This window comes from Chiloscyllium punctatum, chromosome 12 (assembly GCF_047496795.1).
Source record: "Chiloscyllium punctatum isolate Juve2018m chromosome 12, sChiPun1.3, whole genome shotgun sequence".
Lineage (NCBI taxonomy): Eukaryota > Metazoa > Chordata > Chondrichthyes > Orectolobiformes > Hemiscylliidae > Chiloscyllium > Chiloscyllium punctatum.
Window position 1 is genome coordinate 20,395,765 of NC_092750.1, and position 27,790 is coordinate 20,423,554.

General features: G+C 44.4%; 1 protein-coding gene across 2 annotated transcripts in view; it reads left to right on the top strand.

Annotated features, from left to right (window-relative positions):
- The first annotated feature begins 2,041 nt into the window (after window positions 1–2,041).
- LOC140483662 (elongation factor 1-alpha, somatic form-like) overlaps window positions 2,042–27,790 on the top strand; it is a 37,795-nt gene continuing 12,046 nt past the window's right edge. Inside the window, exon 1 of one of the 2 annotated variants that reach the window (XM_072582015.1) lies at window positions 2,042–2,233. The gene's annotated coding sequence lies outside the window, so the exon portion shown is untranslated. Of the gene's footprint in view, window positions 2,234–15,824; window positions 15,892–27,790 lie in introns of those variants that run through there. The other variant, XM_072582016.1, reaches the window with a different exon arrangement.

The following is a 27,790-nucleotide window of genomic DNA, read 5'->3' on the forward strand; positions in this document are numbered from 1 at the left end:
GATTAGCCATTGCAAAGAGCATACTGGACTTGTGATGTTAGGAGGGGGCTGAGTTCAAGTGAGGGAAGAAGTTTCACGTGAGAGTGGTCGAGCACAGGTTTTGGTGAGAGTTGGGTGCAATAGTGGAGGTGGAGTGAATGTGATGTATTAGAGAGAAGATGGTGACACGCTGATGGAGTGGAGATGGGCATCGACCTTCCTACATTGCTGTGCATTCCTCCATATTGCTAAGACTGTACTAACCTAGGTGGCAAACGCAGACCAGGCTGGTATGGTCTGGCATCATAGCTTCCACTGCTGGTCCTGGGGAAAAAGCAATACATTTGCACCTTCTCATCCAGCAGGATTTCCAGGATCTGCCTGCAAAGCAGGTCGCTAATACCTCCTCTGTCTGAAAGTCCGGAGAAAATGTCAGGAACTGTAAAGAGCGGCTTCACACTGATAGGGCTTCTCAGGATGTGCAATGGGGGCTTTTGAAGTTTGCGTGGACACAAGGGTTGCTGGCGATTTCTGGGATATCTGCTGAGTGGTAAGTTGTTCTGGAGACAGCATGTGGTAAAATGGCGTGGTATCAGATGTGAGCAATGCCATGTGGTTGAATAGTTAGAGTCATTGAGTCCGACAGCATGGAGAAGGGCCCTTTGGCCCAAACTGGTCCAGGCCGACCAAAATGTCCGTCCACACTAACCCCATTTTCCCACATTGGCCCATATCCTTCTAAATCTTTCCTAACCATGTATTTGCTCAAAGGCCTTTGAAATGTTGTTAGTGTACCCGCTTTAACCACTTCTGTTAGCAGCTCTTTCCATATGCATGCCACTCTCTGTGTAAAAATATTGCCCCTCAGATTTCCTTTTATTCTTTCCCCTCTAACCTAAACTGATGCTCTCAATCCTCGATTCACCAACCCTGGGAAAAAGACTGAGTCATTTACCCTATCCATGCCTTTCATGACCTTATACACTTTTATCAAGTACCCCCCTCAGCCTCCTACGCTCTAAAGAAAAAAAGTCCTAGCTTGTCCAATTTGCCCCTATAACACAGACCCTTGAGTCCTGGCAACATTCTTGTAAATTTCTTCTGCACTCTTTCCAGTTTAATAACATCCTTCCTGTAGCAAGGTGACCAAAACTGAACACAATACTCCAAGTGCGGCCTGCACAGCTGCAACATAACTTCCCAACTTCTATAATCATGCCCTGACTAGATTACTTACAGTGTGGAAACAGGCCCTTCGGCCCAACAAGTCCACACCGCCCCGCCGAAGCGCAACCCACCCATACCCCTTACCTAACACTACGGGCAATTTAGCATGGCCAATTCACCTGACCTGCACATCTTTGGACTGTGGGAGGAAACCGGAGCACCCGGAGGAAACCCACGCAGACACGGGGAGAATGTGCAAACTCCACACAGTCAGTCGCCTGAGGCAGGAATTGAACCTGGGTCTCTGGCGCTGTGAGGCAGCAGTGCTAACCACTGTGCCACCATGCACTGCTGAAGGCCAGTGCAGCAAAAGCCTTCTTCACTGCCCTGTCTACCTGTGACTCCACTTTCAGAGAATTGTGCACCTGATCTCCCTCTGTCCCACTCCACTCCTTAAAGCCCTATCGTTCACCATGAAACTCTTACTTTGATTTGACTTTCCAAAATGCAAGACCCTCACACTTATCTATATCAAACTCCATTTGTTATTTCTCATCCCACTTCCCCAGCTGATCAAGATCCTGCTGCAATTTCTGATCACCTTCCTCATTGTCCATAATACCACCTAGTTTAGGTGTCAGCAGCAAACTTATTAATCATGCTTTGTACATTCTTGTCCAAGTCATTGATATAGATAACAAACAGCAAAGGGCCCAGCACTGACCCCTGAGGCACTCCACTAGTCACAGGCCTCCAGTCCGACAAGTTAGATAACTTTTTGAAAACCAAACGTGAAATCATCTTAGTGAGGGGAAGCTGTCTTTGATAAACTGGGATGAGGCTGACGATGAAATTCCTCGCATACTATGGAGAGGAATTGTCGAATAAAGACATAAAGCAGCAAGAGAATCAATGAGCTGAAGGAGAAGACTGCACCGACAGTCCCTCAAGCATTGTCTACAAAAGGAGTATCAAGAGCTTTCCAACTCATTGATGAGGCAATGAAAATCTTCACAGAACAAACTCCCAACAGAGAATACAGTGTCAAAGTGGACAGAATAATAAATGATGACATTTGCTTCTCCAGGTAAATTTTTTAAAAGTCCAACAATCTCAGTATAATTTTTACAAATGAATTTGAATTGATGGTAATTTCTATTATATTTAGTGATTTAATTTTGTTTTCCAAGCTATCTCAGCTAGGAATGCATGGTGTTGTGTATATATAGTACAGTCTTTCAACTTAGACTGGTTTTCTCCATGAAAGAGAATGTCCAAAAGAACCTCACTCTTTCTTTAACATTTATTCTGCTGGGAACCATGATGCACTTTAAACCATTTCACTTAAAGTAGCAAAGTTCTGGAGGCAACCTTAAGTGTAGCCAATCAATCTAATTGGGATCATATAATGGTTATTGCACAAAAAGAACTCATTTTGCATCCTGGGTCTGTGTCAGCTCTCTGTTAGATTTATTGAGTCCTGCCCTGTACAATCCTGCAAATTTGTTTCCAACACACTCAGACAGTGCATTCCAGATCATAACTAGTCACTGGATTAAAAATGTTTTCCTCATGTTGCCTTTGATTCTTTTGCCAATCACTATGATTTGAACTAAATCAGCTATAGGCTGAGAGGAGATGAGTGAGATTGCAATTTAAGACACCATCCAACAAGCTGTGGAATCAATGTCATAAATATGTGAAAAAGTAACAACATAATACAGTGTGTGCTGAGTCAGCTGACTCATGAATGGGAATTTGTCAACTCAAAAAGAATGCTAAGACTGAGTCTCAAATGGTCTGGTTTCACTCTGATGTTCTGAAGAATTTGTCCAACCTTTTAAACCCAGCAACTTGGAAAGTATTGCTCAGGTCTGGGGATTATTATAGTTGACTGTTGGATGCACACAGTTTTCAGCACGAGGTGAACTGTTGTGTGCTCATTTTTCTGAAGTCATTAGTTAAGGATTTTAAAAGATCCAAGTACTGAATCCATTGCCCAACAAATGGTTACTATAGCAGCTCCAACCCTTACACAGGAATACATGTTCCAGGGCTTTCTGCAGTTTGAATGTTTGACCTCAAAACCACACAAAAACCTGGAGTATTATCATTGTGTTAGCTGGTACTGGTGATACACTTCATCCGATGGACTGTGAAGAATTGATTAGAAAGGATTCAGTTTTAATTGTGACAGCATTAGTTCCAAATATTAACTTTTTTTTATTTCAAAAATATACTTTATTCATGAAATTATGTTTATATACCTACATAATCAGTAAAGCAGTTTGGTTTTGCACAGTAGCATATGAAGAAATAAACAAACATTGGAGTTTGACTTGATCCAGCAAATAAGCAAAAGGCATTCCTTACCTGTACAAGATTAACTAGAGCTTAAGTGAGTACAGGTAGATTTATTTCAAATAAGAATCACCAATTGAAATATAATTTTTTTCCAAAGTTCCAAAACAATGCGACAGCTTACACTGAAAATGCCTCAAAGAAGGGCTAGCTCCTACAGCCACAAATTTTTCCTGTCCTCCATCTTGGATTACCCAGAATCCAAGAGTAATATTCCACAAATACTTCTTGGTTCTTATTTAGCACTTTTGCTGCTAACGTTGCTTGTTAAATGTAGAGCACTTATTAGAGGGGCTCATATCAGGACGCCTTACACCAGGCAGTCTGCTGTTCTTTGTAAAAGTTTTAAATTGTTGCCTAAATCTGAATTATTGTCAGCGAAAAGTGTACAATGTTGCCACTCATGGCACCATCTTAGGTACTACGTAGTAAAAGAGAGGAACAAAGTTAAAAAGTTAAGCATGACATCATAGTATAAATAGAAAAATAAAGAAATAAGTTAAAAGTTCAATGGTCTTTTTTGAGTGCTTAGCCATAATGGAGCCCCAATCTATGCAGTGATAACAGGATTCTTCTATCACAATTGAGTTTGTTTTGTCTGGGCATTTTTGCAACTGGATTTTTGATATGCACCCATTCCAGTGTTTTGGCACCCCAGATCTCATCACCCCAACAGCCAGTCTCTGCCCCTATTACGTTGGCTGAAATGACCTGCAAAGAATACAAGGAACCTACGGCCCAAGGTTTTACAAATGGCAACAAAAACAAAAATTTCTGGAAAATCTCAGCAGGTCTGGCAGTATCTGCGAAGAGAAATCAAAGTTAACATTTTGAGTCCATCCTTTTCAGGACTGTTGGTAGCTAGGAAAAGACTTTTTTATGCAGAAGATGGAATGGGTGGAGGGGTTAATGAGTAAAAGATAGGTGGAGATGGAGCCCAGAGAGAAGAACAGTTGGATAGACAAAGAGTGGATAACAGTCAGCCTAGAAGAATGAGTAGCTACAAATGGTGACTGCAAAGGTTAATACGAGATAGTGTGTAACATCAGACCATGTGATAACAAGGCCTGGTGTTTGGGGCTTGGGGTAAGGACATGGGAGAAGGTGCCTCAGATCCTAACATTGTTGAACTTGATATTGAGTGCAGAAAGCTGCAGCGTTCTCAAGCAGAAAATACGGCGCTGTTCTTCTAGCTTGCACTGAGCTGTACTGAGCAGGAAGACTGAAACAGAGATGTTGGCCAGGGAACAAAATGGTGTGTTGAAGTGGCAGGCAGCCAGCTCAAAGGTGTTCTGTGAAGCAGTCACCCAGTCTATGTTTTGTTTCCCCAATGTAGAGGAGACTACATTGTGAGCAGCAAGTGCAGTAGACTAGATTGAGTGAAGTACAGGTATAGAACTGCTTCACTTGGAAGGTTTGTTTGGGCCCTTGTATACAGAGGGGTGGAGGAAGTAAACAGGCAGGTGTTACACCTTCGGCGATTGTAGGGGAAGGTGCTGTGGGGCGATGGTTGTTACTGGGACTGAAGGAGGAGTGGACCAGGGAATGGTCCTTACAAAAAGGTAACAAGAGAGGGTAGGGGAATATGTATCTGGTGGTGGCATCCCACTGGAGGTGGCAGAAATGGCAGCTAATGTTCCTCTGGATGTAGATGCTAGTGGGATGATAGGTAAGGACATGGGGGACCCTATTGCTGTTGTAGGAGGGAAGGGGGGTGAGAGCTGAAGTGTGGGAGATGAGTAAAACCCAACTGAGGAGCTTATCAACAACGGTGCTGGGGAGTCCTTGGTTGAGGAGGAAAATGTACATTTCGGAGGCTCCCTTGTCAAAGTTGGCATCGTCAGGACAGTTGTGACAGATCTGCAGGAACTGGGAGAATGAAATAGAGTTTTTACAGGAAGCAGGATGTGAGGATGTGTAGTCAAGGTAACTGTGGAAATTAGTAGGTTTATAGTGGATATTGGTGGCCAACCTATCCCCAGAATTTGAAACAGAGACATGGAAGGGAAGGGAGGAGTCAGAGATGGACCAGATGAAGATGACAGTGGAATGGAAATTGGAAGAGAAATTGATAAACTTGTCCACTTCCAGATGAGAGAGGGAAACAGCACCAACAATATCAACCATATACCGGAGAAAGGTTGTGAGCGGGGGCTGGAATAGGACTGAAAAAACGGGCAGTACGGTGGCTCAGTGGTTAGTATTGCTACCTCACAATGCCAGGCACCTGGGTTTGATTCCAGCTTTGTCTGAGTGGAGTTTGCACATTCTGCAGGAGGTTCTATAATTCTATGTTCCATATTACCCCACAAGGACTCAGGCATAACTAGGGCCAATGTGGGTACCCTCTGATCTGAAGAAAGTGAGAGGAGTTAGAAGAGAAGTTGTTCAGGGTAAGGATGGGCTCGGCCAGGCAGAGGAGGGTGGAGGTAGATGGGGACGGGTGAGGCCTTTGCTCCAGGAGAAAGAAGAGAGCCCTGAGGCCATCCTGGTGGGGGATGGACATGTAAAGGAATTACCCATGCATGGTAAAGAGGAGGGGGCTGGAGCCTGCAAACTGGAAATTCCGAAACTGATGTAAAGCCTCAGAGAAATTGTGGAAGTTGGAAGGGACTGGACAAAGGGAGAAAAAAAGAGTCAAGGTGGGAGGAGATGAATTCTGTGGGGCAGGAGCTGGCAAAAACAATGGGTCTGCCTAGGCAGCTCTCTTTGTGGATTTTGGGATGCAGGTGGAAGCAAGCTGTGTGCAGTGTGCAATGGCAATTGTATTTTAAAGTTAACCTTATCAAAAGGAGCATTGCACATTGTGACTAGCACCTTTGAACCGAGCTATTTGGTTTGGAGAAGGCTAAGCCTTCGGAACCTTTAGACTTTTCTCTGAAGGATTCTTCCAACCGGTTATGTAAATTAAAGCAATAAAACTGTAACTTGATCTGAGCCTCTAAATAAAGTTAAATCAAGCAACAACATATGATTAATGATTAAACATGATACAAGGAAGGTGAAGGATACTGTTCAGCTATCCACTGCATCTGAATTTAATGGATCTAAATGCAGATGAAAATGTTGATTCACTTGTAGTACCTTGGCCACCAGGAGGTTCCTGTGGTGCTGTAGAAATTACATTCAACCACCCTGCTTGAAATGAGATTATGATAGCAAAACATTCAAATGGATTGGTGTTACTGATGTGCTGTCCTCAAAACAAGGTAGCAATAAGATACGACAATTTGACATAACGGAACTCTTGGTATGGCTTAAAGAGAAAATGGTTGGGGAGCATCACATGGTCAGAACAGTGTCTCCCTGATTTCCTCTGTTCCCTGTGCCAACCACAGCCATAGGAAACACTGCCATCCATGCACATTTTTTCACATCACCTCAGCAGATTTCAGACTCCTTTCATTGCCCGTCCATTTTCATTTATCACTAAATCAACAATTTGACCTGACTTCCCTGCTTCTGTACTGACCCAATTTGCAATTTTCCTGGCTGCAGTGAATGGAAGGAGGATTATTCATGATCAAACACCTAGGTTCAGTCTGGTGCCAAGGGGTATGGGCTACCTGCCTGGTTCATTGCTGCCTGATGAAGGGCTCCTGCCCGAAACGTCAATTTTCCTGCTCTTCGGATGCTGTCTGACCTGCTGTGCTTTTCCAGCACCACTCTAATCTTGATTCTAGCATCTGCAGTCTTCACTTTTGCCTCATTGCTCCAGTGCCCAATTCATGCTCATGCGGGCAGCTTGTATACAGCCAAACCCATTCTGTCAGATGAAATGTTATCAAGTGGACCACTGGTGTGCCTTAAACATTGCTTCTACTGCCTAGATCTCGCTGGAGGAGTGCTGCAGTGCTCTCTGTCCTAATCATGACCTGGGGCATCCTCCACAAGCTCACCACCAGGAGGCACAGCCTTTCTTGCAAAGTATGTGGCATGGAACAGAGGAGGAGGAGAAAGTGAGGAGACAATCAAAACATCTCTTTGCTGCCTGTAGTCAGTAAATCCAATGGTGGTACTGTGAATGCAAACCTAACCTTCTATTCAACCATCCTTCTGTTTACTGGTCGTCATGGTGTTCTTTTGGCCAAAGTGCTATAATAATAACCATGACAAGACAATCCTTCCAAGCCAACTTTAACAAACACGTAATCCAAAGCTCTATACAGAACGGAATACTCTTAAATTCTGTCTTTGCCTCTCCATACAGGACGGAATACTCTTAAATTGTGTCTTTGCTTCTCTTAATGCTACAGTGTGCAGGTGCCAGTGTTGGACTGGGCTGGACAAAGTCAGAAGTCAGCAGACACCAAGTTATAGTCCAACAGGTTTATTTGAAATCAGAAGCTTTCGAAGCACTACTCCTTCGTCAGGTGAAGTGGAGGGAAGCATGCAGGCACAGAATGACAAGATCGATACAAATAGTGTGAGGGGAGTGTCGACAGTCTGAATAACAAGTCTCTGCACGTGTTAGACGGTGTGAGTTAAAGTGTCCACAGCTGAGTAGCAAGTGAAGGGATGACCTATGATATGATTAATTAAGTCAGAGAAGTAATTGCAGAAAAACAAATATAAGATGGTGCAAGAGACAAACCAAATGGCACAGTACAAACTAATTAAGGTAGAGAGATAGTAACAGGCTATCAAGGTGATGGTGTCAAAACAGAGCAGCATGTTAGGGTTGCATGTAGTGCAAATGAACTCAAGATCACGATTGAGGCCATCTTCATGCATTTGGAACTTGTCTATCAGTTTCAGCTTGGCGATTCTGTGTTGTTGTGTATCTTGAAGGCCACTTTGGAGGACGGTTACCCAAAGATTGGAGGCTGAGTGTCCTTCACCGCTGAAGTATTGCCTCCATCCCAACGCCACCACTACTCACCTTCAAGCAGCTGCCTAACCCCAAACAGACCATTGTCTGCAGCAAACTACTCAGCCTTCAAGAGAACAGTGACCATTAGACCACACACCCCTGCCACCGAATCCTCTGAGAGATGTCAGGTCATAAACATGGACACTACCATCACATGAAGGAACACCAACCAGACTGAGCCTGGACAGTCTGAGCCAGGACAGTCTCAGCCAGGACAGTCTGAGCCAGGACAGTCTGAGCCAATACAGACTGAGCCAGGACAGTCTGAGCCAGAACGTTCTGAGCCAATACAGTCTGAGCCAGGACAATCTGAGCCAATACAGTCTGAGCCATGACCATCTGAGCCAATACAGTCTGAGACAATACAGACTGAGCCAATATAGTCTGAGCTAATACAGGCTGAGCCAGGACAGTCTGAGCCAGGACAGTCTGAACCAATATAGTCTGAGACAATACAGACTGAGCCAATATAGTCTGAGTTAATACAGGCTGAGCCAGGAAAGTCTGAGCCAGGACAGTCTGAGCCAATACAGTCTGAGCCATGACCATCTGGGCCAATACAGTCTGAGCCAATACAGACTGAGCCAATATAGTCTGAGCCAATCCAGACTGAGCCAATACAGACTGAGCCAGGACAGTCTAAGCTATTACAATCTGAGCCAGGACGGTCTGAGCCAATACAATCTGAGCCAGGACAGTCTGAGCCAATATAGTCTGAGCCAATACAATCTGAGGTAAAAACAGATTCTGGATTAGTGGTGCTGGAAGAGCACAGCAGTTCAGGCAGCATCCAACGAGCAGCGATATCGACGTTTTAGGCAAAAGCCCATCATCAGGAATAAAGGCAGAGAGCCTGAAGCGTGGAGAGATAAGCTAGAGGAGGGTGGGGGTGGGGAGAAAGTATGATAGAGTACAATAGGTGAGTGGGGGAGGGGATGAAGGTGATAGGTCAGGGAGGAGAGGGTGGAGTGGATAGGTGGAAAAGAAGATAGGCAGGTAGGACAAGTCATGGGGACAGTGCTGAGCTGGAAGTTTGAAACTAGGGTGAGGTGGGGGAAGGGGAAATGAGGAAACTGTTGAAGTCCACATTATTGCCCTGGGGTTGAAGTGTTCCGAGGCGGAAGATGAGGCGTTCTTCCTCCAGGCGTCGGGTGGTGAGGGAGCGGCAGTGATGGAGGCCCAGGACCTCCATGTCCTCAGCAGAGTGGGAGGAGGTGTTGAAATGTTGGGCCACAGGGTAGTGTGGTTGATTGGTGCGGGTGTCCCGGAGATGTTCCCTAAAGCGCTCTGCTAGGAGGCGCCCAGTCTCCCCAATGTAGAGGAGACCGCATCGGGAGCAAGGGATACAATAAATGATATTAGTGATGTGCAGGTAAAACTTTGATGGATGTGGAAGGCTCCTTTAGGGCCTTGGATAGAGATGAGGGAGGAGGTGTGGGCGCAGGTTTTACAGTTCCTGCGGTGGCAGGGGAAAGTGCCAGAATGGGAGGGTGGGTTGTAGGGGGGCGTGGACCTGACCAGGTAGTCACGGAGGGAACGGTCTTTGCGGAAGGCGGAAAGGGGTGGGGAGGGAAATATATCCCTGGTGGTGGGGTCTTTTTGCAGGTGGCGGAAATGTCGGCGGATGATTTGGTTTATGCGAAGGTGGGTAGGGTGAAAGGTGAGCACCAGGGGCGTTCTGTCCTTGTTACGGTTGGAGGGGTGGGGCCTGAGGGCGGAGGTGTGGGATGTGGACGAGATGCGTTGGAGGGCATCTTTAACCATGTGGGAAGGGAAATTGCGGTCTCTAAAGAAGGAGGCCATCTGGTGTGTCCTGTGGTGGAACTGGTCCTCCTGGGAGCAGATACGGCGGAGGCGGAGGAATTCGGAACACGGGATGGCATTTTTGCAAGAGGTAGTGTGGGAAGAGGTGTAATCCAGGTAGCTGTGGGAGTTGGTGGGTTTGTAAAAAATGTCAGTGTCAAGTCGGTCGTCATTAATGGAGATGGAGTAGTCCAGGAAGGGGAGGGAGGTGTCAGAGATGGTCCAGGTAAATTTAAGGTCAGGGTGGAATGTATTGGTGAAGTTGATGAATTGTTCAACCTCCTCGCGGGAGCATGAGGTGGTGCCAATGCAGTCACCAATGTAGCGGAGGAAGAGGTGGGGAGTGGTGCTGGTGTAATTACGGAAGATCAACTGTTCTACGTAGCCAACAAAGAGACAGGCATAGCTGGGGCCCATACGTGTGCCCATGGCTACCCCTTTGGTCTGGAGGAAGGGTGAGGATCAGTTCGGCCAAATGAATGAGAGTGTCGGTGGAAGGGTACTGTTGGGGACGTCTGGAGAGGAAAAAACGGAGGGCTTGGAGGCCCTGGTCATGGTGGATGGAGGTGTAGAGGGATTGGATATCCATGGTGAAGATTCGGCATTAGGGGCCAGGGAAACAGAAGTCTCGGAGGAGGTGGAGGGCGTGGGTGGTGTCTCAAATGTATGTGGGGAGTTCCTGGACTAGGGGGGATAAGACAGTGTCGAGGTAGGTAGAGATGAGTTCATTTCCAACTGCCGCCGGGACATAAACCGCCTCAATCTGTCTACCCCCGTCCCCCACTCCAACCTCACACCCTCACAACGCCTCCAATCCCTCTGCTCCAATCCCAACCTCACCATCAAGCCAGCGGATAAAGGGGGCGCAGTGGTAGTCTGGCGCACTGACTTCTACACCGCTGAAGCCAAACGCAACTCGAGGACACCTCTTCCTACTGCCCCCTCGACCATGACCCCACCCCCAATCACCAAACCATCATCTCCCAGACCAGACAGAACCGCATCACCTCAGGAGATCTCCCACCCACAGCTTCCAACCTGATAGTCCGGGAACCCTGCACTGCCCGGTTCTACCTCCTTCCCAAGATCCACAAGCCTGACCACCCTGGCCGACCCATTGTCTCAGCATGCTCCTGCCCCACTGAGCTCATCTCTACCTACCTCGACACTGTCCTATCCCCCCTAGTCCAGGAACTCCCCACATATGTTCGAGACACCACCCACGCCCTCAACCTCCTCTAAGACTTCCGTTTCCCCGGCCCCCAATGCCTCATCTTCACCATGGATATACAATCCCTCTACATCTCCTTCCACCATGACCAGGGCCTCCAAGCCCTCCGTGTTTTCGTCTCCAGACGTCCCCAACAGTACCGTCCCACCGACACTCTCATTCGTTTGGCCGAACTGGTCCTCACCCTTAACAATTTCTCCTTCAGATCCTTCCACTTCCTCCAGACCAAAGGGATAGCCATGGGCAAACGTATGGGGCCCAGCTATGCCTGTCTCTTTGTTGGCTACGTAGAACAGTTGATCTTCCGTAATTACACCGGCACCACTCCCCACCTCTTCCTCCGCCACATTGGTGACTGCATTGGCACCACCTCATGCTCCCGCGAGGAGGTTGAGCAATTCATCAACTTCACCAACACATTCCACCCTGACCTTAAATTTACCTGGACCATCTCTGACACCTCCCTCCCCTTCCTGGACCTCTCCATTTCCATTAGTGACGACCGACTTGACACTGACATTTTTTACAAACCCACCGACTCCCACAGCTACCTGGATTACACCTCTTCCCACACTACCTCTTGCAAAAATGCCATCCCGTATTCCCAATTCCTCCGCCTCCGCCATATCTGCTCCCAGGAGGACCAGTTCCACCACAGAACACACCAGATGGCCTCCTTCTTTAGAGACCGCAATTTTCCTTCCCACGTGGTTAAAGATGCCCTCCAACGCATCTCGTCCACATCCCACACCTCCGCCCTCAGGCCCCACCCCTCCAACCGTAACAAGGACAGAACGCCCCTGGTGCTCACCTTTCACCTTACCAACCTTCGCATAAACCAAATCATCCGCCGACATTTCTGCCACTTCCAAAAAGACCCCACCACCAGGGATATATTTCCCTCCCCACCCCTTTCCGCCTTCCGCAAAGACCGTTCCCTCCGTGACTACCTGGTCAGGTCCACGCCCCCCTACAACCCACCCTCTCATCCTGGCACCTTCCCCTGCCACCGCAGGAACTGTAAAACCTGCGCCCACACCTCCTCCCTCACCTCTATCCAAGGCCCTAAAGGAGCTTTCCACATCCATCAAAGTTTTACCTGCACATCCACTAATATCATTTATTGTATCCGTTGCTCCCGATGCGGTCTCCTCTACATTGGGGAGACTGGGCGCCTCCTAGCAGAGCACTTTAGGGAACATCTCCGGGACACTCACACCAATCAACCACACCACCCCGTGGCCCAACATTTCAACTCCCTCTCCCACTCTGCCGAGGACATGAAAGTCCTGGGCATCCTTCACCACCGCTCCCTCACTTCCAGACGCCTGGAGGAAGAATGCCTCAACTTCCGCCTTGGAACTCTTCAACCCCAGGGCAACAATGTGGACTTCAACAGTTTCCTCATTTCCCCTTCCCCCACCTCACCCTAGTTCCAAATTTCCAGCTCAGCACTGTCCCCATGACTTGTCCGGACTTGTCTTACCTTCCCATCTCCTTTTCCATCTATCCACCTATCCATTCCATCCTCTCTTCCCTATCAGCCTCATCCCCTCCCCCACTCACCTATTGTACTCTATGCTACTTTCTCCCCACCCCCACCCTCCTCTAGCTTATGTCTGCACACTTCATACTCTCTGCCTTTATTCCTGATAAAGGGCTCTCTGCCTTTATTCCTGATGAAAGGCTTTTGCCCGAAATGTTGATTTCGCTGCTCCTTGGATGCTGCCTGAACTGCTGTGGTCTTCCAGCACCACTAATCCAATACAATCTGAGCCAATGCAGTCTGAGCCAGGACAGTCTGAGCCAATACACTCTGAGCCAATACAATCTGAGCCAATGCAGTCTGAGCCAGGACAGTTTGAGCCAATACAGACTGAGCCAGGACAGTCTGAGCCAATACAGTCTGAGCCAGGACAGTTTAAGTTATTACAGTCTGAGCCAGGACAGTCTTAGTCAATACAGACTGAGTCAGGACAGTCTAAGCTATTACAGTCTGAGCCAGGACATTCTGAGTCAATACAATCTGAACCATAGAGTTACAGAGTTATAAAGATGTACAGCACGGTACAGACCCTTCAGTCCAACTGAACAACCAGATATCCTAAATTAATTAGTCCAATTTGCCAGCACCCGGCCTATATCCCTCCAAACCCTCCTTACTCATATACCCATCCAGATGCCTTTTAAATGCTGTAATTGTATCAGCCTCCATCACCTCCTCTGGCAGCTCATTCCATACACACACCAACCTCTGTGTGAAAAAAGTTGCCTCTTAAGGACCTTTTTAAATCTTCCCCATCCCTACCCTCTCAACTTGATCCTATGCCCTTTAGTTTTGGACTCCCCCACCTTGGGGTCAAAAAGACCTTGGCTACTTACCCTAACCATGCCCCTTGTGATTTTATAAGCCCCTCTATAAAGTTGCCCTTCAGCCTCCGACACTCCAGGGAAAAGGGTCCCAGCCTATTCAGCATCTTGCTAAAGCTCAAACCCTCCAACCCTGGCAACACCCTTGTAAATCCTTTCTGCACCTTCTCAAGCCTGGATGGGCTGAGTCAGCACAATCTGAGGTAGTACTGCACCAATCCCATAATGTCTGTCTGAGCTTTCACTCGGACGCAGAATTTGTCTGCTTTCTCCTTCTACTGCAATGAAAGCCAGCCACCAGTGACTGGATGTTGCGCAGTGCCTGTATCTTGGAACGTAACCAAGAGGTGGCGAGTAGCCAGTTTATCACAAGCAGGTGTGAATGGCCACCATGCATCACCTGTTGTGTGGTAATGGCTTCCACCATGGTATCAACTAAGTGGATAGTGAAAATATTGAACATTTGCTTCCCAAAGGTTGGGTTGCCACTGACGTTTGGGTCTGTTTGGGACCAGTACTAAATTCAACCTTGACATGACATTTGTTGTTGCTTTCAATGACCTTGACCACTCACGTGAAGTCATAAAATTGCCATTCCATCCAGCTCCTCGGGGCTACACTTGTTTGCAATGTCTGTCTGCTCCCATTGTGTTTGGAGATTATGCCCCATGGAAGGTGGACCTGTCTTTTCTTGATTCCCCAAGGTCTCCATTGATGTGTCAGAGGAACGCAGAGCATAATCTCTGCATATTTACCCTTCCTGCAGAAGCAGACAGTCCTCCAGTCACTTCCAGCATTTGTTGCAGCCAGAATGTGCTTCTGTTTAAGAGATGCAGGCTGGCTTGACGTAAAGCAGACTGGTTTAAGTGGTTCTAGACTCACATAATCTTAGACCCTCTGCTCAGACCCAAGGCTCTCAACAACATGAGCACAGAACATGCTGGGCTGCTGTGGGTACTGGTTAATCTTGAATTGCAATCCCTGCACTAATGTGGGGATATCAAATTTTCCCCTCTGAATGTTTTCCATTGCTGTTCTATTTCTTTTGCTGCTCGGAAATTTTTCCAGTTAATTTTTCTCTCAATCCTTTCCTATGTCTTTAAGCAAAGATTTCTTCGCCTCCAAAATATGACTGTAACCTTTGCCTAATTTGCATCTCCAGTATGGCAACTACAAGCACAGGTGAAGTGCCAAGCTTTGAAAGGAATTCTACACCATGATTGGAAGTTAATGAAGTTCTCATGAGATGCTACTTTGAACTAAACAGTCTGTAAGCATTTTTGTAAAAGTAAACACCTGCGTTTTCCAAATATTAATACAAAGTTTCAAAGATCTCCCATTGTGCGATTGATGTATAATTATCTGGGCTTTAAAGTGACTGGAACAACAAGCCTCATTGTTGGAAAGTGCTTAAGGGTATACATTCCAACAATTCCCTTGGCTGGAGGGCCATAGGTAGTTCTAATGCTTTAAGTAAAGGTTCTAGTGCAGCTCTCCCTTCTCAAACCTACTTTTGTGTTATGACGATCGATGTATATAAGACAAAAGAGTCACAGAAGTTAAAAAAAACAGTCTAAAGCCTTCAATAATCTGCAGTTTGTAACAAGATAATGGTAGAGCCATTACTTTCTCCAGATAAAAACAGAAAGTTCTGGAGAAACTCCGCAAGTCTGGCAGCGTTTGTACAGAGAGAAACAGAATCAGCACTTCAACTTTGGAACTTTGTTCAACATAATAATCAAAGTTACGCTGTCATTAATCTATTGGAGTTATCAGTATAACATATTAAATCTAATTTATTACAAACTGAGAATAACACGACCAGTCCCCTCAGCCCATCGGGGTTCTTCTGTCATTCAGTTAGCCCAGAGCTGACCCCTGTATCTCACCCCTCTTGCTTTCTTTTGTTCTTTGGCCTTAGTTAACCTTTCCCTGACAAAAATCTACAGACTGCAATCTTAATCATTTAAATTTTACGGGACTGAGTTCCAGATGTCCATAGACAAAACGTACAGCAACTTGTGTTTATTCCAAGACACTTTATAGGTTTCACCAAAGAATTAGCAAAGAGCAAGAAAAGGAGAGATGAAAAAAATTTGTAGACGAGGTAAGTTTTAAGGCTGTGGTTCCCAAATTATGGTTTATCTGTTCTGTACATCTCTATGACTCTGTGACACTATTGATCCCATGAACAATTGGGGTTGTCAGTGGCGATATAGAAATACAGACAACCTTGATTATCCGAACGGGATGGATGGGGAGTATTGTGTTTGGATAACTGATTGGTCGGACAGCTGATCTGATCGTAAACAAAGGAAGCCATACGGAACATAATTACGTAAAAAAAAATTTACAGAGTTTTTATTTCATTCAATCGACAAAGTGTGTACAAACACTGAATATTGCTTAAAAATTCATGATATTGTACAAATAAAATCACTTTGTGCCTAGAGTGTGACAGACGTCTGTGAATTTTTTTGCTGACATTTTCTTCGGTTTTATCCTGGTCCTCGATCTTTCTGTTCAGTGTCGACCTGCCGTCCAGACTAACCAAGTGTCGTCCCTCCCTCCTCAGCAATCGCTGATCCCTTAGAGAGAGAGAGAGAGAGAGAGAGAGAAGTGGGGGGGGGGGGGCATAAAATACAGGGGAACATCAGAGAGAGGGAAGTTTTTTTTGCTGACTTCAGTTTCCATCCTCTCATCATTTTTTTTTAGGGGAGGTAACGTGTTCTTCGTGTTTCCTCTTGTCAAGTTTTCTTACTGTTTATTTTCATGTGTGCTAACTCACTACAATTTGCTCTCCCCCATCAAAAAAAAAGTTACATTAAATTTTCTTGTCAGCTGAAAGATATTGAACTACTTTTTGTTTGGACAAACGGGAGGAAAAAGCAACAGAAACGAAAATTGCGAGCGCATTTTTTGACTGAACTCTCCGGAGAATGAGCTGAGGAAAGAAATGTTTGCAAAACTGGGCGAGTCAATGTTGAGAGGGAATCTTGCTGTAAGAGTGCACAGTTGGGGTTTGCACATATGTTGTTGTGTGTTCACAGTCACAAACCTTGGGGAGAATAAGTATTGGAGAGCCTTTTTATAAAAAGTGTAGGACTTAACTCTAACGTCACGTCTTGAATATTTATTTGAAGCTAATTATTTATTGAAGCATACTTGCATCTATATTCCTGTTCAAATTTACAAAATGATGCATTACGTGGATGAGGAATAGAATTTTCCCACTTCAGTTGAAAAGCATGGACAGGGACTTTGAGATCCTGTTTGGATAATCCAAAATTCAGATAATTGATGTTTGGATAACCCAGGTTGTTCTGTAGTGACCATGATGACTTTAGGAAGATAGTCATTGTACCAGATCCATGGCCATTTGATATGTCCTGCAAGTTTTTATTTCTATCAGTAATTTGAAGAACGCACATTTTTCTCTGCAACACTTCCAGGAATGACCTTTAATTGAAGCAAATACAGTTTGTTTCGAGTACAAGATATAAGAGTAGAATTAGGCTATTTGGCCCATCAATGAGGTCTGTCATTCAATATATTTCTCAACCCCATTCTCCTGCCTTCTCCCTGTAACCCTTGATCCCCTTACTAATCAAGAACCTATCTATCTCTGTCTTAAATGCACTCAATGACTTGGCCTCCATAGCATGTTGTGACAATGAGTTCCACAGAGTCACCACCCTCTGGCTGAAGAAATTCCTCCTCGTCTTAGTTCTAAAGGGTTGTCCCTTCATCCTGAGGCCACACCCTCGGGTTCTGGTCTCTGCTACAGTGGAAATATCTTCTTCACATCCACTTTATCAAGGCTCCTCAGTATTCTGTACGTTACAATCAGACTCCCCTCCTTCATTCTTTTAACCTCCATTGAGCTCAGACTGAGAGTCCTCAATCACTCCTCATATGCTGGCACAAGGTGAAAATATGCAATTGATATAGCACAATACTATACAGTAGCATGTTCACTCCCTTGACTGCTGACAACCAGGATACATTGCTTTACGTCTAAGATAAAAGACAGAAATACTGTGAGTCTATTAGCTCTGGCTGACTTTGAGCAGCGAAGGGCAAAAAGACACATCAAGGCCAGGCAGGAATGCTGTGAACCTCACCATAGAAACAAAGTGAGTGTGCACCAACAGAGTGAGGTTAGACACCCTGTGGTGCACCCCAGTCCAACCTAGGATGCCTGTCACCATGTGCCAAATGGCCTTGCAGCAGCATTACAACAAAAGGTGCCAGTGTGCTCCAAAGCGCAGCATTCAAGTGCAGAAACATACCATAAGTAGATCGGAAATGTGCCATAGTGATGGGTGGCATGGTGGCTCAGTGGTTAGCACTGTTGCCTCACAGCACCAGGGACTCAAGTTTGATTCTAGCCTCGGGTGACTGTCTGTGTGGAGTTGTACATTCTCCCAATGTCTGCGTGGGTTTCCTCCGAGTGACCTGGTTTCCTCCCATAGTCCAAACATGTTCAGGTCAGGTGAATTGGCCATGCTAAATTGCCCACAGTGTTAGGTGCATTAGTCATAGGGAAATGGGTCTGGGTGGGTTACTTTTCAGGCGATTGGTGTGGACTTGTTGGGCCAAAGGGCCTGTTTCCACACAGTAGGGAATCTAATCTGTACAGGATATGGTGAGGCTTGTATAAGGTGCAAATGTCCGTGGATGCAGGATCCGTGAGGCTGAAGCCCATGCAAGGTGCCCTTGGATGTCACTGCCAGCTATCCATGATGGAGGTTGAGAGGAGCCAAGTTTGAGCTGGAGTCTCAGGAGGCATCAGGAGGGGTATATGAATAGGAAGGTTTAGAAGGATATGGGCCAAGTGCTGACAAGTGGGACTAGATTAAATTAGGAAATCTGGTCGACATGGACAAGTTGGACCGAAGGGTCCGTGCCCGTTCTGTACGTCTCTATGACTCTATGATTTAATTTCTGAACGAACAGCTCATGTTGATTAGGAGTTGGGATAGTACTGCTCTATGAATATCCGTCCAAGATAAATCTGAACTAATCACAAAATAAATCATATTTAATGATACCAATTTCAAGATATAATTCTATAACATTATAACTAGGACAAACACTTGAAAATGCATTAACTGATATTGCTGCATAAGAAAATGGATAGTGACTATTCATTGATCCATGGACAGTGGCTTTTTTAAAATTCATTCACAGGATGTGGACATCACTGGCTAGGCCAGCATTTATTGCCCATCCCTAATTGCCCAAAGGGCAGTAGAGAATCAACCTCATTGCTGTGGGTCTGGAAACACATGTAGGCCAGACTGAGTAAGGAGGACAGTTTCCTTCCCTATTAGTAAACCATTATCGTTTCATGATTATGATTAGGTATTTGACAAATCACTTTCTATGTAAAAAAAAATTGCCCCTCATGTCTTTTTTAAATCTCTCTCCTCTCACCTTAAAAATATGGTCCCTAATCTTGATATCCCCCACCCTAGGGAAAAGACATGTGCCATTCACCCTACCTGTACCGCTCATGATTCCACAAACCTTTAAATGATCACCCCTCAACCGCCTTGACTCCAGTGAAAAATGTCTTAGCCTATCCAGCCTCTCTTTATAACTCAAACTTTTATTCACGATAACATCTTGATAAATCTCTTCTGAACCGTCTCTAGCTTAATAATATCATTCCTCGAATAGGGCGACCAAAACTGGACACAGTACTCCAAAAGAGACCTCACCAATGTCTTGTACACCTCAACATCTCTCCCCAACTATTTTTTATTGCATTTAAATTCCACCATCTGCCATGGTGGGATGCGAACCCAGGGCCTCAGAGTATTACCTGGGTCTCCAGATTCCTCAACTAGCAATAATACCGCCCCATTTCTTTTCTTACCCTTGGGAAGTTCTTATTTCTCCCTCTGGCAGGGTTCCAGCCTCCTCCTCCTCCAATCTGTTAACATGTCATTGCAATCATACTGCCTCTGTGCATTCCTTCAGCTTTTCCAACATGTTGAAGCACTGCGTGTTCACAAGAAGCTGTGACAATTCAGGTAACACCTTCAAACCCAACTACAACATGCCAAGTCCAGAGTGACAGATTCAGGGATTGAATGAGCAGTAACAGCTCCTCCAAAAACAACTCTGGAGACACTTCCCACTCTCGGCATCTGTCAGGAACTGGCAGAGCCGGAAGTGTTGTTTCTGACCTTCAGGCAGCTTGCGTTGACTGATTGTTTTAAAAAGCCAGTCAGTTTTTTCCATCTCTCTCCCACTGTTGGTCATAGAGTCATACAGCATGGAAACAGACTCTTCGGTCCAACCAGTCCACACCAAACATAATCCCAAACCAAACTAGCCCCACCTGTCTGTGCTTCATCCATATCCTTCCAAACGTTTCTTATTCATGTATTTATCTAAACGTTTTTTAAGTGTTGCAATTGTGCCTGCATCTACCACTTCCTCTAGAAGTTCACACACAAATCACTTTTTTAAAAAAAAATTGCCCCTCATGTTTTGTTTTAAATCTCTCTCCTCTCACCTTAAAAATATGCCCCCTACTCTTGATATCCCCCGCCCTAGGGAAAAGACATGTTCCATTCACGCTACCTATACCCCTCATGATTTGATGAACCTCTATAAGGTCACCCCTCAACCTCTTACACTCCAGTGAAAGAAGTCCGAGCTATCCAGCCTCTCCGTATAACACAAACCTTCATTCCCGACAACAGCTTGGTAAATCTCTTTTGAACCGTCTCTAGCTTAATAATATTGTTCCTGTAGCAGGGCGACCAACACTGGACACAGTATTCCAAAAGAAGCCTCACCAATGTCCTGTACAACCTCAACATCTCACTCCAACTCCAATACTCAAAGGTCTGGTCACCACCCTTAGTGCCTGTCTAGTTCATTTAATGGTCACACCAGTCTTAACCATCACCATTTATTAGTAAGCCAGTGGCAGTCAATAAAGTAGTGCTCATCTTTGGGTGATGATTTTAAAATGACCAGTCTATGCAAAGCTTAGCCACTCAGGGTTGTTTCAAAGCTTGTGTATCTGCAATAGAAGCTCCCTTTGTCAAAGATGTGCTTCTGACATGATTGGGAACTGGTAATGGAGAAATACTCATCAATGTAAATGCAAACTAAAAACTAGGATGAGTGAGAAACAAAGCAAGAAACAATTGAACTCCGCTTGGTGAAGTGCAGTTTGTCCCCATCAGCTTGAAGCTGACTTATAGGTTTATTTAAAGGCAAAATACTGCAGATGTTTGAAATCTGAAATAAACACAGGGAATGCAGGTCAAACTCAACAGCTCTGGCAGCATCCAAGGAGAGAGAAACTGAGTTCACATTTCAAGTATTGTACCAGATTTGAAACATTAACTCTATTATCTCTCCACAGATGTTGTCAGACCTGCTGAGTTTCTCCAGCATTCAGTGTTTGGTATAGATTTATTTAGCTTTGTACAGAAAACTGTGCTGATTGCTCCCCCCATGTCTTTTTTTTTGACATGCTGGCACAGCACTTGATGTCTGTAAGATGGACTGCTTTTATGTTTGTCAAGCTGCTGGAATCATAAGGCCACTAGACATAGCAGCAGAAATTAGGCCATTCAGCCCATCAAGCCTGTTCCACCATTCAATCATGACTGATAAGTTTCTCAACCCCATTCTCCCACTTTCTCCCCGCAACTCTTGATCCCCTTGATCTATTTATCTCAGTCTTAAGTATACTCAATGACCTGCCCTCCACAGCCTTCTGTGGCAATGAATCCCATAGATTCACCACTCTCTGGCCAAACAGGTTTCTCCTTATCTTTGTTCTATAAGGTCTTCCCTTTAATTGAAGGCTGTGTCCTTTGATCCTAGTCTTTTCCCAACATCTACTCAGTCCAGGCCATTTCAGATTCTGTGTGTTTCAATTAGATTCTCCCCTTATCCATCTAAACTCCATTGAGTATAAACCCAGAGTCCTCAAACATTCCTCATATGTTAAAGCCTTTCATTCCTGCGATCATTCTCATAAGACTCCTCTGAACATGCTCCAGAGCCAGTAAGTCCTTCTTGAGATATGGGGCTCAAAACTGCACACAATACTCCACATGTGCTCTGACCAGAGACTTATAGAGCCTCAGAAGTACATCCCTGCTTTTATATCCAAGTCCTCTCAAAATAAAGGCCAACGTTGCATTTGCCTTCTTAACTACTGCCTCAATCTGCGAGTTTACCTTGAGAGAATCCTGGACTGGAACTCCCAAGTCTCTTTGCAATTCAGACTTCTGAATTTTCTCCCCATTTAGAAAACAGTACATGCCTCTATTCTTCCTACCAAAGTGCACTATCTCACACTTTCCCACATTGTACTCCATCTGCCACTTCTTTGCCCAATGTCCTAACCTGTCCAAACCATTCTGCAGCCACCCTGCCTCCTCACTACTACCTGTCCCTCTCCTTAACTTTGTATCATCTGCAAACTTAGTCAGAATTCCATGTTGGAAGTCATTCTGGCTAAAATTTTAGCTATCACCCTCAAGTCTAAGTCTAGTCAGGACTCACCCACCCCAACCCCATGATACATTGCTGACATCAGATCCTCCAGCAATGATGGATTTTTCCTCTAAAATCAATCTGGCCCAATTGTAAGGCAGGGTGTTGGCACTTCAGTGTGCGTAGCCTCATACTGGTCACATGTTTTCCAAATTTATTCGCGTAGCCTTTCATTAGTATTCATCCAAGTACAATCTTGAATATGCTACTTTTGTATGGAATTGTCAGCACATTATACAGCATTGTTGAGCATTTTATGCTACATTGATGTGTAACCCAACAACAAACTGTTAGTGCTGTGGAATGCTGTTATAGGCATAAGATTTAAGTTTCCTTCAGGTTGAGTTTATTTACTTGCCTCTTCTGATAAGCATGAATAATGAGTCTTCCAAGAAGCTGTTAATTTTAACACCACTTTTGTGGAGTTTGTGCAATCTGTGAATGATGAGATTTGGAATTTGTGTTTATGGAGCACCTCTGACCCACGTGCAGCTGCACACTGGATCTGGGTTACTGACATATTGGATTCCTATCTTGTATCTGTAACTATTACAGTGCAACAGAGGCCTCATCCCTGACACCAGATTATGAATACCCATGATGTATTGATGGCAACATGCAGAGTTACAAATAAGTGACAACACACGAAATACAGGGAGGCAGCCAGATTTACTCTCCAGGATCCATATGTAGATTCACAGAGATGCCAAAATAACTTTGCAGAAAGCTGCATATATTTGCTATCAATTTGTTGCTCTCAAAACACATGCACCTAGAATCATGAGTTCACATAAATAATAGTTAAAAGAACCAGTTATTATAGAATACAACTTAAGAGTGTTATCATATCAATTGAATTTGTCTTGGTCCACGCAAGATGATGTGACAGTCAAGAAAGCACAACAATACCTCTACTTTCTCATGAGACTAAGAAAATTCAGTATGTCCACAACATCTCTCACTAATGTTTACAGATGCACCTATGTGGATGCATCATCGCAATTGCTGTTCCCAAGTCTGCAAGAAACTACAGACAGTCATGAACACAGACCACCATGCAAACCAGCCTTCTATCCATTGACTCCATCTATACTTCCTTCCTGTTGCCTCGGGAAAGCAACCAACATAACCAAAGACCCCTTCCATTCCAGTTACACTCTCTTCCACACTCTTCCATTGGGCAGAAGATATAAAAGTTTGAATGCATGTATAAATACATTCAAGAATTACTTCTTATTAGACTTTTGAATGGATCTCTCAAATGTTAATGTTGCCCTCTCTCTCTCTCTGCACTTTCCCAGTAGCTGTAACGTTGTATTTTGGACTCTGTTCTGCTACCCTGATGCATATTGTATGGCATGATCTGCCTGTACAGCACACAAACCAACACTTTTCACTGTATCTTGGTACGTGTGACAACGACAAATCAAATCACTTGGAAAACCTAACTCTCAATTACATATGGATATATTGAACAATGTATATATTTTTCAAAGAAAGAAACATAAGCCAAAAGATGCCTGAGAATGTAAATTCAATGGTTGTCCGAATCCAGGTTTGGATTACATTGAATCCTGAGACCACTCATGGTATGTCACACCTGAAGAGGATCAATTGAACTTCAGACAACGATGCTTCATAGGGAGAGATGCTAATCAAAATTCCAAAGGGTTACTTTCTGTGGGCTGTGTCCAATTTGAGAAGATGATACGAGTTGGAGGAAAGGCGGCTCAGGCTGAAAGACATAATTATGCTTTACAATTACAAAAATATACTAAAATGGGGGTCAAAGGCCAACTGCATCATTGGTCTGCGTGTGCTAGTGAGCTGAGTGACGACAAGCTGGAATGCCAGCTTGGGGTCCACGAATCCCGTGAGGGATTCAGTTGAGAATCTCCATGAGACATCTCTGTATGTGCAGGAAATAAAAAGGTCTCCGTCTCCTGAAAACAAGTCAAGTCAGCCACACTATGGTTGAAAGGAAATTGGAAAAACTCTTTAAAGCAAAATGCTGAAGAACCTCCGGTTAGTCAGCTGCCAAAGTCAATGTTACTGAATCACCGAGCTTGAGGCTGCAATTAATTCATCATGGACAAGCCAAAGACTGATTTATTTTAATTTTACTTTTAACTTTATCGATTCATCTCATTTCTAACATGTGATTAATGCAGTGTTTTTTTTAAATTTGTTATCACACTTCCATAGCTAATAAACTCACTCTTTCTCTAACTCAAGAAAGCCCGGTTAAATTAGCTCCATTTTAAAACACACTTGGGCTGGGAAAATATGTGAATGAGACCCATTTTTAATTAAGCTTGTTGCAACCAGCGGAAGGAGGGATTGAGTAAGAAGTGGAGACAGTGATTTTACAATATCACAGCTCCTAGTGCAAAATATCAGTGAAGTGTTATTGTTCGTTTCAAACACTGCCATTCACCTTACCAGATATGACTCATGGTGAGATAAAATCAGGACATCAATCATCTTTGTTTACCCATAAACTCAAGCAACATTAATTGAGAAATAAAATCCTTGGATTACAAATTTTGCATTGTAAATGTCTTACAGACATTGCATACATTATACTTTCTCTCAAAGGTCACTGCTGCATTTCTTGGCACGTTACGGACTGGCTCAGTGCTAAACCACTGCAACATGTTAGGAAAGACCATTTCTTGGTCTCAATCCAAATATTTTCCTCTTTCAAATGTCCAATGGGAATTTGTATTCTTTCAGCATAATTAATCATCAGTCAAACCTGCAATTTCACTTGAGACATCCACCAGAAGGTTATGCAGGGGCAATTTTCCTCCTCTTTCGCCTATACACGACATTCAGTTGTAAGCCTGAAGTCTCATACCGTGTGGAAGTGAAAATAAGGTTTGCATTTACATACTGTCTCAAAGCAATATATCGTCATTAAAGTGCAGTCATTGTAAGGATTGATAGGCATTGATGTAGGGGAATACAGCAGCCAATTTGTGTACAGCATAACCTCACAAACAAGACCATGATAATGGATAGATAGCTCCTTTCTATAATTCATGCTGGTTGAGAAGAATACCTTGCACTTCTTAGAAATACCACAGAATGCTTTTCATCCACTGCAGAGCTACATGATCTGGCTAACGTCCTATACAAAGGCAGCACCTCTGACAATGCAGCACTCCCTATTACTGTACCAGAGTCAAACAGGACATTCCTGTGAAGAATTTATGTTCGAAACGTTGACTTCTCCTGCTCCTTGTATGTTGCCTGACTGGCTGGTATGTTGCTTTTCCGGCACCACACTTTTTGACTCTGATCTCCAGCATCTGCAGTCCTCACTTTCTCTCTGTACCAGAGTGTCAGACTACATTTTGTGTTCAAGTGACTGAATTGAACTCATGACTTTCCTGATTCAGAGGCAAGAACATTAATCCACAGCTGATACTTCAGAATAGCTACATCCTACCAGTCAATGACCTACTGACTTATCAAGTTTCCCACATGAGGACTCCTATTCTTTAGGCTTACCTTCAATATGTAAGATGTGCAGGAGCTAGTATTGGACTGGGATGGACAAAGTTAAAAATCACACAATACCAGGTTATAGTCCAACAGGTTTATTTGGAAGTACTAGCTTTCAGAGCGCTGCTCTTTCATCAGGAAACTGATGGGGCAGGATCATAAGCCTCAGAATTTATAGCAAAAGATCAAAGTATCATGCAATTAAAATGATATATTGAACAAGCCTAGATTGCTGTTAAGTCTTTCATTTTTTAGAATGAATTGCAGACTTAACTGTAATTTAGGTTTGTTCAATATATCATTTTAATTGCATGATACTGTGATCTTTCGCTATAAATTCTATGTCTTATGGTTGTGCCCCACGAGCTACTAATGGAGCAGTGCTCCAAAAGTTAGTGCTTCCAAATAAACTAGTTGGGACTATAATCTGGTGTTGTTTGATTTTTAACTTAAACATCTAAGCAATTTTGATGCTTGATATGGCTCCTAAAAGCAAGCAACTTCACCAGTTTACATACGAGCTTTCAACTGATGAACTTTATCATCAGTAATTCCACCACTAACATTATCCTCACATTGCTGTCATTAAGGACAGTGTGCTAGAATGCCAACTTGAGGAGCTTTAGAACATTTGTTAATATTTGAACAGCTGAGCCAAGTAGGTTCTAAGTTCTTTAAAGGCAATGCATTTTGGAATTTCTTTGCTCTATTGTCCGCTGCCATTCTCTTCTCTTCCATTGAGCTGTGTCACATTGCAACATCTCTCGGTCTAGAAGAAAGTGAGGACTGCAGCTGCTGGAGATCAGAGCTTAAAAATGGTTTGCTGGAAAAGCGCAGCAGGTCAGGCAGCATCAAAGGAACAGGAGAATCAATGTTTCAGGCATACAGCCTTCTTCAGGAATGAGGAGGGTGTGCCAAGCAGGCTAAGATAAAAGGTAGGGAGGAGGGACTTGGGGGAGGGGTGTTGGGAATACAATAGGTGGAAGGAGGTCAAGGTGAGGGTGATAGAAGAGGTCGGGAAGAAGATTGCGGGTCAAGAAGGCGGCGCTGAGTCTGAGGGTTGGGACTGAGAAAAGGTGGAGGGAGGGGAAATGAGAAAGCTGGAGAAATCTGCATTCATCCTTTGTGGTTGGAGGGTTCCTAGGCGGAAGATGAGGCGCTCTTCCTCCAGGCGTCATGTTGCCATGGTCTGGCGATGGAGGAGGCCAAGGACCTGCATGTCCTTGGCGGAGTGGGAGGGGGAGTTAAAGTGTTCAGCCACAGGGCGGTTGGGTTGGTTGGTTCGGGTGTCCCAGAGGTGTCCTCTGAAACATTCCGCAAGTAGGCGACCTGTCTCCCCAATGCATCCGCTGCACCCAATGTGGCCTCCTATACATTGGGGAGACAGGCCGCCTGATTAAGAACCTGATTAAGAACCTGATTAAGAACCTGCTTCTAACACCTTTGGGGAGCTGGTGTGTAGAATTCACCACTTTGTGATGGTGTTAAATGATTACTTGCACTTTACCATGTATTGCCTGTTGGCTCTCAAGCCAACCTAAGTTTGAAAAATCAACCAATGTTTAAGGGAGAGTCGTGTATCCACTTTAAACTCTTAATTGAATGTTCAACTTCAAAGCTATTATTTATGCTTGGTTGGTTTCGAGCTGACTGTGATTTTGATCATACTTACATCAACTTTACATTTCCTACTATCTGTATTGCCACAGTTAAAAATGCAAATAATAAATCCTTCCTAGGCCTGATTCTTGAGTATATTGTTAGCTTTTTAAATGAAGCAGCCCCTATATTGAGTGTCCACTCTGTGGCCAGAGGAAATGTCCTGCCAAATGTTTATATAGAGGTAGAGATTGCAGTTGCAATAGCTTGCAATCCTGAGCCAGTGTAAAACCGGACATTTTTTCACTGATTCAGGGCTATAACTTAATCTCAGAATTTAAGTGACAGCATTTTCACCT